Raw genomic sequence first — 15,576 nt, 5'->3', positions numbered from 1 at the left:
CGAGGATATATTCTTACTCTGCTTGACAAAGACCCATGGCTAATGTCAAAGAACTTCAACCGAATTAGTAGTTATACTTTACCATTTGTTAGGCTACAATGTGGCACTGTTCTAGTGTACTTCTGTCACCTGCTATATTCTCAGTTGTACCGTTGAATTGCTCAGGAGGACAAACCAGATTTCATTTTCTTTTCTTTCATAGGCATGCAACTGCCACTGTGTCACACCACTGGTACCACCGCTATGAGGAAATTGTATCCGACCAAGATTGCCAACCTTATTCGCTGTTTCCCGTGGAGCCAGCCCTGGGTCTAGCCCTACTTTCAAACACAAATTACAGGTAAGATAAGCGTTTGGTGGTTTGGGGGTATAATGGAGTATTCGTAGGCGAGACGAGAGACTGACGGTAGTACTACTAAAGTCCTAGGACTCTTGGATTCACTTCAAGTACTCTGTGAGAGGCACTTAGTGTTGAAAACATTTGGGCATTTACACTTAAAGGAAGAAAATGGAACTAAACTTTCAGGAAAACAAAGTCACTGTTAAACCCCCACCCACCAGGCAAGCAGTAAGAAATGGGTATGCTCAGATAAAGTTTGAAAAAGTATATTTATATCCCTAACAAAATAATCTCCCACAAGACCCTCCCTAACCCCAACGATTGTCCTTCAAAAGTCCCCAAAAACCCAACTCCCAATTCCCACCCCCCAAAAGTCTCTAAAAAAAGGGGCAAGGGACACTATGGGTGGATGCTGTCTACTTTTTGGGCGAGGGCATCATGCTCGTGGCGGAGCAAGGCGTGCTCTACGCGGAGCCCCTCCAACTGGTTTGAAAAGTGGTGGAGCTCCTGCTGGAGGCGGGACACCATCAGGGTACTGCGGCGCAGGCGTGCCTTCAATGCCTTGCAGGTGCAACGGCTGTGAGAGGAAGCTGTTGTCCTTGCTACTCTGCGGTGTCGTTTGGCTTGGACCACTGTGCTGGGTGGCACTGGCAGCCCGTGGGGGCACGGAGGCCGATGCAGACGACGTAGTTGTTGTGGTCGACTGCACACTTTCTTCGTCCTCCAGGGCCACCAGCCGCCGATATTCGGCCACAGTGGCATCGATCCTCCGTTGCCGGGCCGCTCTAGCCAGCTCCTTCCTCCTTGTTCGTTTGGAAGGAGAACCTATATGAAGAAAGAAAGACATAGTCTGTAACCAATGCTCTTTAAGATTAACTCAATCATTCAGCAGAAATTTGTGTTGCACTACAACTAGCTAATTGCAAGCGCATTACATAACTATTGAGGCCAGTATCCATCTAACCTCACACTTCTTCATCCTTGCTCTAACATTAGTGGGAGTTTAAGGAACCAATTCTACGAGCACTATGGACTTCCATTGGAGTCGACTATGAAAGTACACCAGTCTTATTCTTCTTCTTGTCTCTTATTTAGGAAAATTGGTACGTTATCTTCTGCAAGCCGGCATAATGCCAGCACAGTAAACTTGCACCCGAGAAAAAGAGACGCACGCCATGAGGAGTGACCTAGACTTGCGTTGCATTACTGTACCCGTCCAGTACATGCAGGTGGTGAAGCTCTTACTTTTCTATTACGGGTGGCACTGAGAATACTCTGTTACAACTCAAGGGCTACTGCTTAATTAATTTAACTTTCACCCTACAGTGGAAATGAGTACTAGAAATGGAAAATTGAAGAAGATAAATAATCTGATTATCTATCACTTCACATGGGATGTTTTTGCTTATATATGGGATGACTTTAGGTGCTTTGCTTTTTATTGAGTGACCAGTGATACATCCACACATGAATGACTGAGTACTACTAAACTTATTAAGAGAGGTAGGGAGTGGCCACCGTAATAACCGGATCTATGCTGTACTTGCAATACAAACTACTGCTACTATTGATGGTAGTATTTGGACAAAATTAAAACTTCTTTTCCTTGCCTTTCCTACACTGGAACGGACGTGCGGGTGCAGTGTTACATGCTCTTCAAAGTTACACTTAGTTCATCCACTGACCGTCTACTCTCTCTAGATCATGATTACTCACAAACTTTCTCTCAGGGGCTAAATTTACAGTGTAGTTTGTGGCCGAGGGCCGCACTGGTGGGAGCGGAGTCAGAGGGGGCGGGGCTAAAGCAAAACGAAAACTTGTGACCATGAGGTTGCACACAGGTCCCTGCAGCAGATGCCTTCATCCACTGAGCCACCAGACCCAGCATTTACATACATCTCTCTCCCTCCTGCTCTCCCTCCTGCCCTCCCTCTCCATCTCTCTCTCCCTCCTGCCCTCCCTCTCCCTCCCCCTCTGTCATCTCAGTGTGTGTGTCTATCTATGTCAGCCTTCAGCCCGGGTTGAGACCGCTTCCTCAACGCGCACACACAGACAACAACACCAAAGTACTTAACAGGTCTTTAAAAGACCATTAACATATTATTGAGGCTTTGTTTGTTGTAGCGCCCCTGTATCCCCGCCCTGACAATCACTGCTTGCCCGGCCCGCAGGGCAGAGGCTTTGTTCTATTTCACCTCTTTGTGGCCTTGCATCTCCACTCTGCTCTGTGGGGGCCGGGGGAGCAGTGATTGTCAGAGTGGAGATGCAGGGGCGCTAACAGGTGAAATACAAAAAAGCCTCTGCTCTGTGGGGGCCGGGGGAGCAGTGATTGTCTGCAAGGTCTGCGCACCACCAAGGAAGGCTTGCCGGGCCACCACCGGCCCGCGGGCCGTACTATGAGTACCCCTGCTCTAGATACACATATGCTATCTAAGAGTCAGATAGTAGCATGATCCAGGTATATGGACACATACAGTTTCTGTGTCACCCACCCAGGCTGTTGTCCTTCCACCCATCATTGCTTCATCATTCACCCAGCCATGCATCTCATATTCTTGCCTTCCCAGCTAGTCTTCAATCTCAATAAGTAAGTAATATATAAGAGCTTACCTCTGGCCGCCACCACCACCGTCTCAACTCTCACAGCCGCCGCCTCCTCCCCTGAAGAATCACCCTCCGCCTCCGTGTCGAGCACCACCACCTCCACGCTGGCCCCGCCACCAGATGTTCCACCTACAAAGTACATTTAAGAATGTTAGAATAAAGCACTCACTAGTCTTTGGTCTAGGAATGAAGACATGTGAAAACAATGTAATTTGTGACTGTCTACTTTAAAGTTAAAAAAAATGTCCCTTTTTCCAGGGAAGGTTGTCTTGCTGCACTTTTTGGCACAACTGATGAAGGCTGGTTTTTTAACACGCACCATTTTTCTCCACACAGACAGAAGATTGACTTCTAACAACAAGATCAAGTTGAAACCAGGTGAGAGCTCGGCTCGACCACAAGAAATGTCTTCAATTAATCGTCAGCACTAACCACTTTTCCATTATCAGTTAAACGTTTAGTTTTATTATGACTTCATTTTAATAAATGTGTTTACTTTTAATAAAGCTTTTAAACTTAAATACAATCTGTGTTTTTTGGTCCAGACTAGAGTGACTGAGCGAAAGGTTTTGCAATTTTTGCAAGCATGAGTCCAGATAGAACACTTCAAAAGACATTATGGACAATCCCAGAGGACTGCACTAAGTTGATAGAGCTATTGCTGACTAGAATCATGGGAGTTTCGCCAACCGTGCAATCTTAGTTAGCTACACAGACAGACTAATAAGAATAATCTAGTAATACCACAGGGAGTCATAGTAGAGGCAGGATAAGAATTTAGATACAGTCTACAAGAAGATCAAAGACAATTTTGAAAAAAGTCAAATGAGGAACGCTAGGAAAAATAGGTACTAGTCTAAAATGAAAACTTACTGGGGCCAGCAAAGGAGCCCTCGCCTGCCCGATCCTGGCCCTGTTCAACAGCATCCGCCGCCTGCTGCTCCTGTGTCCTCCTCTCGCCCCTGGGGGGAGCTGACGTACAACATGAAAGAAAGAACAAAAAACATGGATGATTGTTGCTTGTCAATGTCAACTAAATCAAACATTTCAAAAGAAAAATAACAAAATTTTTCAGCGAAATTATATTGATTAGGGTTAGTTTTCATTTATTTGCGGACCTGTGACTTCGAAAGTCACGTAACTCACTAAACAAAGTACTGAAAGGTTCACCTAGGACTGGCAGGCAGCAGTCCGCAGGCAAGACGCAAAGTGACAGACAAACTCCATTGTGATTTCAGTCAGATCAGTGACAACACTAACAGTTGCCTGCTACATTACCAGTCATTTAAATAGTCAAACTATCAATCCACCGCCACTATTTTTCTTATTGTCAGGGGTACAAAGGAAGGGGCAGATTTAAGCCCCTTGCGGCTCTTTTGCTCCGTTCTTGCGTGACTTTTGTGACGCAGCAGCTAAACAAAAAAGGGCGCCATGGTGCGGCGTATAATATTATAACAACGTGACGCATTTGGGAGATGCATCCCGTTATAAAGCCCTGCGCCATCAGGGGGCGTTCCGGCGCAGGGGAGGGCATTCCTGCGCTGGAACACATCCTAAAAGTGGCTGAGGGAAATCTACAAAATTTCAATCCGTCACCTTTAGGACAATGATGCGTCACACAAACCCTGCACCTGCTTGAAGCAGACGTACGGCTTGACCCAGCATTGGGGAGATAGGGTACCCCAGAGCATTGCTGGAGCTGCGCCATCGTTGCGACGCAACTCCAGCAGTAAAGCTTCGGTGACGTTTTGGGCCCATGGTGCGCCGCATTGCAAATACGGCGCACCATGTTTGGTGGTGGTAGCGGGCCGCACAATTAATGGCGCATCCCTGCTACTTTGCAGGGATGCGACGGTAATTGCAATTCTGCCCCTTAGGGGCATACTTACTTACGCGTTCTGGCGCATCTCCAGAGATGCGCCAGATGAAATGCGTCACGCAAAACTACCCTTGCGACACGGCAGATGCGCCTCATTTACAATGCGGCGTGCCCTGGCGCAAGGGTAGGCACTTGCGTGACGCATCTCGTCACGTAAGTGCGGCGCATCGCTGGAGTCACGTCGCTAACGCAATGCAACTCCAGTAATGCTCAGGGCCACCCAATACTTAACATGCTGTGTCAGTCCTTTCGCCTGCTTCAAGCAGGCATAAGGAATTGAATTGACGTAGCAGCGTCGCAGAAGTGCCTGCGTTAAATCTTGTAGATTTCACGCAGGCAATTTTGCGAGGCGCACAGCCGCCGGACCGCCCACCCTGCGTACTAGGAACGCACCCATTGTGGTGCAGGCCCATGGCTTTATAACGTGACGCATCTCCCTAGATGCGTCATGCTGTAAATGACTCGCAGGGATGCGGCACGTTTACGCCGCTGTTGCGTCACGCAAGGCAACGTAAACGTGGCGCAAGGGGCTTGTAAATGTAATCTGCCCCCTAGTGTCTAGCATTACGCAGTTCTGTAAAGTACACTCATACATAATAGTTACTCAGGCCAATGAGACCACGAAATAGAAAACAAATAAGCATAGTAGCAACGCCACTGAGAAGGAGAGCAGTGCACCTGAAATGCACAGAAGATTTTGAAATATAATTTAACTACAATATAATCGTCATCAGCGGCATTATTGGCTTGCTCCATGTAAAAAACAAATATTTGCAATACAACAACACAGAGCAGGAGAAAACATCATAGTAGTGAGTGATGAAATGGCTACTACTACTCACCAAGCCCGGGGATCTTCAAGCCGAGCTGGTCCAGCAGGTCGCGCTCCCGGTCCAGGAGGTCCGTCCAGCGATGGGTGACCTGGCTGTAGGTGCGCTGGACCCCGTAGAGGTGGGATATGGCCCAGCACACCTTCTCCCACCGCTTCCGGCACTCCCGCATGTTGTAGCCGCCGGCCGCGATCCTGCCGCCTCCCGCGATGGTCCTGGGCAGGCGGCGCTGGACGAAGTAGACCAGCGCGCCCACTTCCTCCGGGCTGAATATCTCCCGTCGCGTCACCTGCTCCCCCCTCAATCTCCCGCATGCTGTCCTGGCACTGGGTCCAGTACTACTCCCCGCCGCCGCTGCGGCCCTCAAGTGCCTGGGCAGCTTCACAGCGCCTGGCTTGACCATGGTCTGCAATCCTCAATTCAATAAGACCAATGAATCAGTCTGTAATCTTATGAGTAATTCTTTTTATTTTGACTTTCTTTTATGTGTTTTGTTTTCTTAAGTTTGAGCAAAGTGCTTTTAAACGAACAGTTTTTTTTACAAAAGAAGAGACTCAAAAAGTGCATACAAAAACCATCAATTATATACAAAACCAACAAAAACAGTTAATCTCAACTCTAATCCTATATATATTGTTTTGCAACGCGTTTAGAGGACACATTAAACATTAAAAAGGACTCCACTTAGTGAACTTAGAGACACAGACACACAAGACAAGACAATTTGACAATGGTATGACAAGGATTCACCGTTCCTAAAGAAAATATGTAAACGCCCTGTTTTCAATAAAGTTTCCGTTAAAACAGGTGCGGATATTGGTTTTTAGTACGAATTCTTTTTAGACTTGTTTTATACAATAGACCATCTAATAATTCAATTTTATCAGTTTTAGTCATGGAAAGATTGGTCTAATGAAAGGACGATGAGTTTTCGAAGGGACAGCGGTCGACGCGTTTCGAATCCCTTATGTGGCAGGGATTCTCATCAGGACCATGTGGACTCAATCTAAAAATAAATCAATAAACATTCTGTCAGTCATACTGGGTGACACTCAACTCCAAAACAGTCATACATTCTCTCAGATCGTACCTGTATATTAGATTACAGCGGTCAGTCTCCCAAGAGATGGAATGCTCATACAGCTGTAATGTAAATGAGCATGGTTAGGGTAAATGTGCCAAGGGAGTCAATCAAATTGATGAAGAACACCAATCTGTGTACTTACATAGATCGGCAATTTGGCCACGTAGTTGGAGCGCACAGTGTGTGTTACCACATTCGGAGCTTCATCTAACTTTCTCAAAAAGACCATCAATCAGAACTGGCATCTGATAAGAGATGTTGACACACAATTAAACGCCAAACCACTTTTTGCCTTTAAAAAAGACAAGAGCATTGCGAACCAAATAATCAGAGCTGCCGTCCCTGCCAAGAAGGCACCTACAATACGGGAGTTTGTCAACTTACCACCCGTCACAGGACACAAAAAGTGCGGCACATGCTTGTGCTGCAACTCGACAATTGAAGGGAATGTTTTCCAACATGAAGGAATCTCATGGAAGCACAATGCTTTCACAAATTTTAAATCCAAGAATTTGATCTACGCCATTCTATGCCCATGCGTAAAATTGTACATAGGAAAAACTAATCAGGAAATCAGACAGAGAATCTCTCAACACAAATCAAGAATAAAGAAAAAAATCATCACAGCACCCCTTGTACAACATTGGATCGATGAGTCACATGGTGACCTCGATTTTAAATGGACTGTCATCTCGAAATTAGAGCATGATCAGAGGGGCGGAGATTTAGAGGCCAAACTCAAACAACGAGAAGCTATGTTGATCCTGAAATTAAACTCAGCCACTCGTGGCTTAAATGAAATGTCGGAACTTTATAACCTATAAACAGAAAGGTCTGTCCTCCCATGAAGCTAGTATATTCACATACTTCTCGACACCTTCTAAATAGTCATGTGTGACCCCTCACTTGTCTGACTCAAATGAGCAACAGCGTCACTGAAATAGTACATCAACTCCTCAAGACACTGAGCAATTGTGAATGCTCCCAATCCACCCGAAATGCGTCTCGCTAAACATGCCACAGGAAAAGGATAAAGCATATATTTTGTACAAATACTGCCTCCTCGGCCTACAAACTACAAATTCCATCAACCTAAGCAGAAAAAACTCCAAATCCCATCAACCCCAGCAGCGGGTCCATATTCATTTTAACATCCGGGTCAACCGGAACCAATACTCACGCGCCTCAGTAATTGATATGGATGCGTATGGAGGAGACTCGGAATACTAACACCGGTAAGATTTCCCTATGCGGAACGAGACTTTACAAAACCGGACTAACTCGGAAACTAAAACTTTGCATGCCGCCATTGCATGCGGACCTCGGAAGTGTATTCTTTTTAGTTATTCATTCCCAAACGCTTCCATTCACCTTATTTCACCCACTCTCCCCCCGTGACACGATCTTGGCACGTAATTTATAAACGCTCACCACCGAGCACCTTAAACGCTATAAATGTTCAAAAATGCCTACATGTGCATTTACAGTGCCAAAATAAAGCTCTATGCGGAACGAGACTTTACAAAACCGGACTAACTCGGAAACTAAATTTTTGCATGCCGCCATTGTATGCGGACCTCGGAAGTGCATTCTTTTTAGTTATTCATTCCCAAACGCTTCCATTCAACTTATTTCACCCACTCTCCCCCCGTGATACGATCTTGGCACGTATTTTATAAACGCTCACCACCGAGCACCTTAAATGCTATAAATGGTCAAAAATGCCTACATGTGCATTTACAGTGCCAAAATAAAGCTCTGCATGCCGCCATTTTACGCGGATCTTTTAATCGGTTCCCCACTTTCACACTTTTCCTCCGTGACACGATCCCGGCACGCTATTAATAAACGCTCACCACCGAGCACCCCAATGCCCACATGTGCAATTTAAATGCCCAATGCGCATTTACAGTGCCAAAGCTAAAAGAGACTTTGTCCTTTGTTTTTAGAATCTTCAGAAGAAAGTGAATATAAGCTGACTACGTGGCCAAATTGCCGATCTATGTAAGTACACAGATTGGTGTTCTTCATCAATTTGATTGACTCCCTTGGCACATTTACCCTAACCATGCTCATTTACATTACAGCTGTATGAGCATTCCATCTCTTGGGAGACTGACCGCTGTAATCTAATATACAGGTACGATCTGAGAGAATGTATGACTGTTTTGAAGTTGAGTGTCACCCAGTATGACTGACAGAATGTTTATTGATTTATTTTTAGATTGAGTCCACATGGTCCTGATGAGAATCCCTGCCACATAAGGGATTCGAAACGCGTCGACCGCTGTCCCTTTGAAAACTCATCGTCCTTTCATTAGACCAATCTTTCCATGACTAAAACTGATAAAATTGAATTATTAGATGGTCTATTGTATAAAACAAGTCTAAAAAGAATTCGTACTAAACACCAGTATCCGCACCTGTTTTAACGGAAACTTTATTGAAAACAGGGCGTTTACATTTTTTCTTTAGGAACGGTGAATCCTTGTCATACCATTGTCAAATTGTCTTGTCTTGTGTGTCTGTGTCTCTAAGTTCACTAAGTGGAGTCCTTTTTAATGTTTAATGTGTCCTCTAAACGCGTTGCAAAACAATATATATAGGATTAGAGTTGAGATTAACTGTTTTTGTTGGTTTTGTATATAATTGATGGTTTTTGTATGCACTTTTTGAGTCTCTTCTTTTGTAAAAAACTGTTCGTTTAAAAGCACTTTGCTCAAACTTAAGAAAACAAAACACATAAAAGAAATTCAAAATAAAAAGATTTACTCATAAGATTACAGACTGATTCATTGGTCTTATTGAATTGAGGATTGTTACTCAATTTATCAAAATATTGAATTCAAATGCAGTACTGGCACTTCTTTGTTGTATGTCATATTGGCGCAGCCTTACTGCTTTAGCCAGAACCCTTACTGTTGCCACTTGACCATGGTCTGGGCAGGTAAGGTAGGAAGAAGTAGAAAATTAAGAAAGAATAGGATAGGGAAGAAGAAAAGAAAAGAGTTTAAAAAAGTAGTTTAAAAGTAAAGAAAAATAGCAGAAAAGACAAAAATATACAGCTAGGAAAAGAGAGGGATAGATAAGAAGCAAAATCGTAAAAAAAAAAACTGAAAACACGCAAAGGATGGCAAAGATACCAAGAGGATTAAACACCATGCCCAGACACAGGAAATGAATGAAAAACAAGATGGCCGGCGCCCGTTCACGAGCGCGAAAGTAAGTTCGCGCGAGATTTCCCTCGCGATCTTGTGCGAACCTCTAGATTTCCCTCGCGATCTCGTGCGAACCTCTACTCGCAATGCGCTTACTGCGCGAGATTATACATAGCGGGCGGAAACGGAAATACGTCACGCAAACAAAATGGCCGCCCCCGTACTCGACCTTGGGGTAAATTCGCGTGTTGCGCTGCAAGCGGCTCGCGAATACTGCAAAAAAACTCGCGAAACAACAAGCCGCAAAAAAATAAAAAGCTCATTCGCACGAATTGGCTGTTTCCGCGGTCGGTTTCGCACGACGCCGCGCCCCGTGAATAGCGCGAAAAAAACGAAAAACGATTTTTGCAAAAGCAAAAGCAATGAGCAGGTGCAAAAGGTCAACCTCATGATTTGTAACGATTCCCTGTAGTGCTTCCTGAGGGGGCCCTCCAGAATTCGGTTGCCTGCTTGCAACTATTGTGTGACCCTGCTCTGACCTTAACTGTATGCCACAAAGGTCCTGATTTACAGCTAAAGGAGCAGACAAGCAGGTGCCAGGATGGAACTTCAAATTCTTTCAGTGACACATTAATTAGCCCCTAATTCATTATTGTCAGTTGGGGCAGGGGCAGGTGTTGTTAATAAACTAACCCCAAATTAATTCATGTCAGTTCAAGCAGGGCAGGTGGGCTTGCTTTTCACCCCCATCTTCTACAGTGATGATGAACCAGAGGGTGGCATTGATGTAACAGAGGGTGGCATGGGTCAAAGAGAGGGTGCCAGTGGTGAAACAGAGGGTGCTGGGAGGCTGTGATGATGAACCAGACGTAGAAACAACATAGTCGCGACCGTTGCGAGCCGACAAGTAAGTTCGCAATTGCGAACTAGTACCAAATCCTCGCGAACTGGCAGGAACACTTGCGAACACAAAAAAAAAAAGAATCCGCAAATTCGCGAAATTCGCGAACGCGAGATTCGCAAAATTCGCCCATGCTTAATGCCACGTCTGCTTGGTCGAAGAAGGGAATGGCGGGCCTTCGTGTTGTCGGTGGGTGACCATCTTTCAATCAGCCGCAGAATGGTGACATGGCATTGGGTACAAGAAACACCACCTTGGTATAGTATGTGTTAAAAAAGCAAGGATATTTATTTGCCGAGGGCAACACTATGATGCCCTCATCACTTTATCTAGTCCTCATTGTGTACTTAACACTCCCATGCGCCACTCGCCATGCCACACGCCACATCCAGCCTACGGAAACACATACTCAACAGTATCCGAACTAACACCAGGGAGCTAATGCACATACTTGATCACAGAAACCATCCCATCCATGCTCATCAGTGCTCATCAAAGCACACTGCAGTCATCCTTGCACCCAACATCATCACTTAACACAACCTTGATTCACTGTTCATCACAGAACATGACTCACATCACCCTGCACACACATCCTTGATGTCTCCTTTTGCACAAACTACAGCATCCAATGAAGATACTACACACACAAGTCAGGTGGTGGACCACCATCATGCACACGCGTACCTGGTTCTGCACTTTTAATAACCACGCATTGCGTCTCATTCAATGTCGCTGCCTGCCTCTGCCCACTCTCAGCATCTAAGAGTTTCCTCCTAACACACTTACATACACCCTTGTCCCAACAAAAAATGTACAGAACAAATGCCTTACCTCTTTCCTTCTGTGTTTATTCATCTCACCTACCCCACATTCCTAAGAAACTTCCAGCAAAAATGCTGTGAAAGTATCCATCTGTACACTACTGTGAATGTGAACCATGCATCACCATTCTAAATGACTCTAGAGCCAACACCCTGGACCTCATCCTGACAGCCTGCACTTCGAGTCGCTACAGAGCCTCATACCACCGAACTGGATGGACCACGTTGCCATTCTCTTATCCATCCTTAACTTCACACCGATGCATCAAAATGAACTAAAATGATTAAAAGTGTCTTCACTGAACTTACCCATATCTCAAACTCCCACCCTGTTGCAAAAGATGTTGATACACTCTTTTTTTTAACATAGTTTTATTATAAGGTTTCAGTACAGTACATCACGAGGTAAAGCACCATATACATTCTGAACTTAACAATATGAGACACATTTTTCGTAATAACACAGACCATATGTAAATTCACTATTTACAACATGTATCCCAATATGACATTCATGCATCGTACAGCTGTTCAAATAGTACTGCACCAGCATGCCACCCTACATTAGAGTTTAGAAAAACCAAAAAACCAACAACTTCCCCACCCTCTCCCTCCCCCCTTAGTCTCAGCGAGTAAAATGTGTACATCTCTATACATATTCCAGATCAGCATATTGTCTCTTTGTTATATACAAGTGTTAATAAGATGACTTACAGCAGCTATCCCTTTTCTTTTGTGGGTTGTAAAGTCCATAGAGTCCCAGTTCTCCTGCAACAACGCCCGTCCCGATTCCCATCAAATCACATTTTAGGGGCAATACTCAAGTATGTCTATAGCACCAAGCTCTTCCAGTAACAGATTCCATTCCATAGATATAGGCATCTTACGCAGTCCCCTCTGCTCTTCCCTCTTCAATTCCACACCCTCCGACACCACAACAACTCATCTTACCAGTCCTTCAACGCCGGTGGTCTAGCAGCCTTCAATTTCATTGTGATATTACGTTTGGCCAAAATGAGCGCCAAGTTGTTAAATTTAGTGACCGGGCTACCTTTCTTCCCCTTGGGGTCTAGTCCCAACAAACAGTATTCCAGCCTATCATTATCCCTTACTGGAGCAATAGTTGTTAGGATCCCGCAGACTGCCGTCCAGTACTGTCGGAGTCGTGGAGAACTCCACAGCATGTGTACCAAGTCCGCAGCCTGCAGTTCACAACGCGGGCATACATCTGAGGCATCTGGGAACATGGCCCGCAGCCTGCACGGTGTCAAATATGCCCTATGTAAAAGCATGAGTTGTATGAATTTGAATTTCGGGTTTCGTTGTTGATACACTCCTCAGCGCATACAGCAGAACTACACAAAACCATGCTTAACTCACCACATCACTAAAATTACAATACTCTAACCAAATCTCTCAGCACTGGAGCCCTATAACCCTGGGAACTGGGGCAAGACAATAACAAAGCATGACAATGGTCCCTTCGGGGGAAGTGTAAGCGTCTACTTCCTGGGCAATTGTTATTTGGCAATTAATTACTTGTCTTAGAGAATTAATCTGTTTTTTGTTCATTGTAACAGAGTTGTCTACAATAAACAAAAAACTGATTATTTCTCAATGACAAGCAATCAGTTAATAGTCTTGTTATAAGTACCAAGGAGCTAGAGGCTTATACTTTCCCTGAAAGGACCAGTGTATTGTTTTATAAGTGAATGTTCCTAGCATGTTGCTTTCATCTACTAGACACCATTGATAAAAAAACACTAAAATGTGGTTCATTTATGGTAACTTTTCAAACCCTTATTAAGGTTTCTACATTTTGGGTCAAGGCTTTGTAGGAAGGTGGATATCTGACTATGGTTACCCCCAAACTTTTTGCCTGGTGTTTAGCTGGTTTTTGACATAGTTGACCTGGGATCCTGCTATTCAGGGCCCCACGCTAATTGCTCTCTCCTTAAAATGGACTCCATGTACCTTAGCTGCATACACAATTGGAACTGGTTCACCATATAGGCCCCTGTAACAGTGTACCATAGGTACCGAGGGCATAGGTGTAACCAAGGCCTACCAGGGGCTGCAGCATGTATTGTGCCACCCCTGGCCTGGCCTCCATATTTGACACAACTGGCTGATCACTCAGCTGGGGTAAGTTGGTGTAATCACCTCTTACTTAGATATAGTATACCTATATCTAGCCGCCAGGGTCTTCCTATACCCCGTGCTTACCCGGTTCCCCTGAGGGTGCTGCTCACCGGGATCACATCATCTCCAGCCCTCGTGGCCCTGCTCCTTGCGCAGTCTCATGCACCAACCTTAGCTTCCTCATAAGTCCCCCCGCCAGCAACTACCAAGACTATCCTCGCCCACCTGTGGCGTAGAAGAGGCACCGCAACTCCTGTACTACGCATCATTGATATAGGGATACCTCTCTTTTTTGATTTTAACTGCACTAGGCGGGATCATCATTCGCCTGGAGCGGAGCTGTTTTGCATCCTCGGCGCAATGGGGAAACCTGACAACAAACAACCTAAACTGCATTTTGAGGCCGCAGTGCAGAAAAAAAGTGACGAGGAATACAGTGGAAAGTGGACAGCCCAGAAGTCCCTCCGCGGAAGTATCCACATCGGCCCCTACGGCGCCGGACATTGCCACAATGCTGCATGAGATGCGACAGGGCTTTGCCACTGTTGTCGATAAAGTTGATAGACTTTCGGCCAGAATGGACGGCATAGTCCAGAAGATGGATATCCACGAGGAGGCATTACGGAAGCGGAGCGCCGCATTTCCGAAAACGACGACACCACGGCGGCGCACACCTCGAGACTCTCGAGGATGGACAATGTGCTTCGAGTGATTGCCGCCAAAAATGAGGAATTGGAAGCGAGAAGCCGAAGGAATAACATCCGCGTCACGGGCGTTCCAGAGACCACCAACACAGGGAAAATGGAGCTCTACATAGAGAAAATACTCATATCTGCAGTGGGGGCAGAGGCCTTCTCTAACCAATTTATTGTTCCCTTGGCCTCAGCCCAAGTCTGGTGCCCCGTCAAGGCCCATAATTGCGCGCCTGCTCAATTATAGAGATCGAGATGCGGCACTGCGGGCGGCCCGAGCTAACCAGAACCTCACACATGACGGTGTGTCATTCTCTATCTATCCTGACTTTACCCCAGTGGTGCAAGAGCAACGGCGTAAATTCCTTGCTGTTAAAAGGAAACTTAGAGACCTGAACATTGACTATGCCCTCTTATACCCGGCCAAATTGAGAGTGACTCATCAGGGCACACAACATTTCTTTCTCAACCCGCAACAAGTCGAGGGATATATTAAGACTTTGCCTAAACAAGGACGACGATTTGCGGAGGCAGAGGGCCGACATGACTCTAATTCAGAATAAGTGGCCTGTGGCCGTATGTTGCTGGACCTCTACATACTGCTGGAACATGTCACCTGACTCCCTGCGGAGTTCGGTGATCCTGCGATGGCTGGAGACTGCGACAGCTACTTGGGGTACCACGGACGGGTACTGGACTGCAGGCGGTAACGTATGCCAGGCATCCACCCCCCTGCCCCCTCTCCCCTCCGGATAGAGCCATCAGGGCGGACATGTACGGAGTGGGTGGTGGAGTGGTGGGAAGACGTGCACCTCTAATGACCCCTAATGGGTATGCCCCACAGACCTGGACTTCAATTCTATTGATGGTTGGTTGGTTTTGTTGCTGTTTGGGAGGGGGGGTGGGCTTGGATTGCTGGCAAGTTGGGAATGCTTCAGTGGGGGGCGAGTTGCCTTGTGTGGGAGAAATGCAGACAGCAGAACATGGCTCATTCTGGGGGAGCCGTATAGCCTGCGCAAGCGGGGACGGGATTTAGCTGTTAATGTTCTTTCTGCGCGAATGACTTGTTTACTGGGGAATCTTGGGGATGGGTGGGTAGGGGGCACAATTGGGAGGAATGTT

The sequence above is a fragment of the Lissotriton vulgaris genome, chromosome 3_1 (genome assembly GCF_964263255.1).
Source record: "Lissotriton vulgaris chromosome 3_1, aLisVul1.2, whole genome shotgun sequence".
Lineage (NCBI taxonomy): Eukaryota > Metazoa > Chordata > Amphibia > Caudata > Salamandridae > Lissotriton > Lissotriton vulgaris.
The sequence above is the reverse complement of the archived record's forward strand: the minus strand, read 5'-3'. Positions refer to the sequence as shown.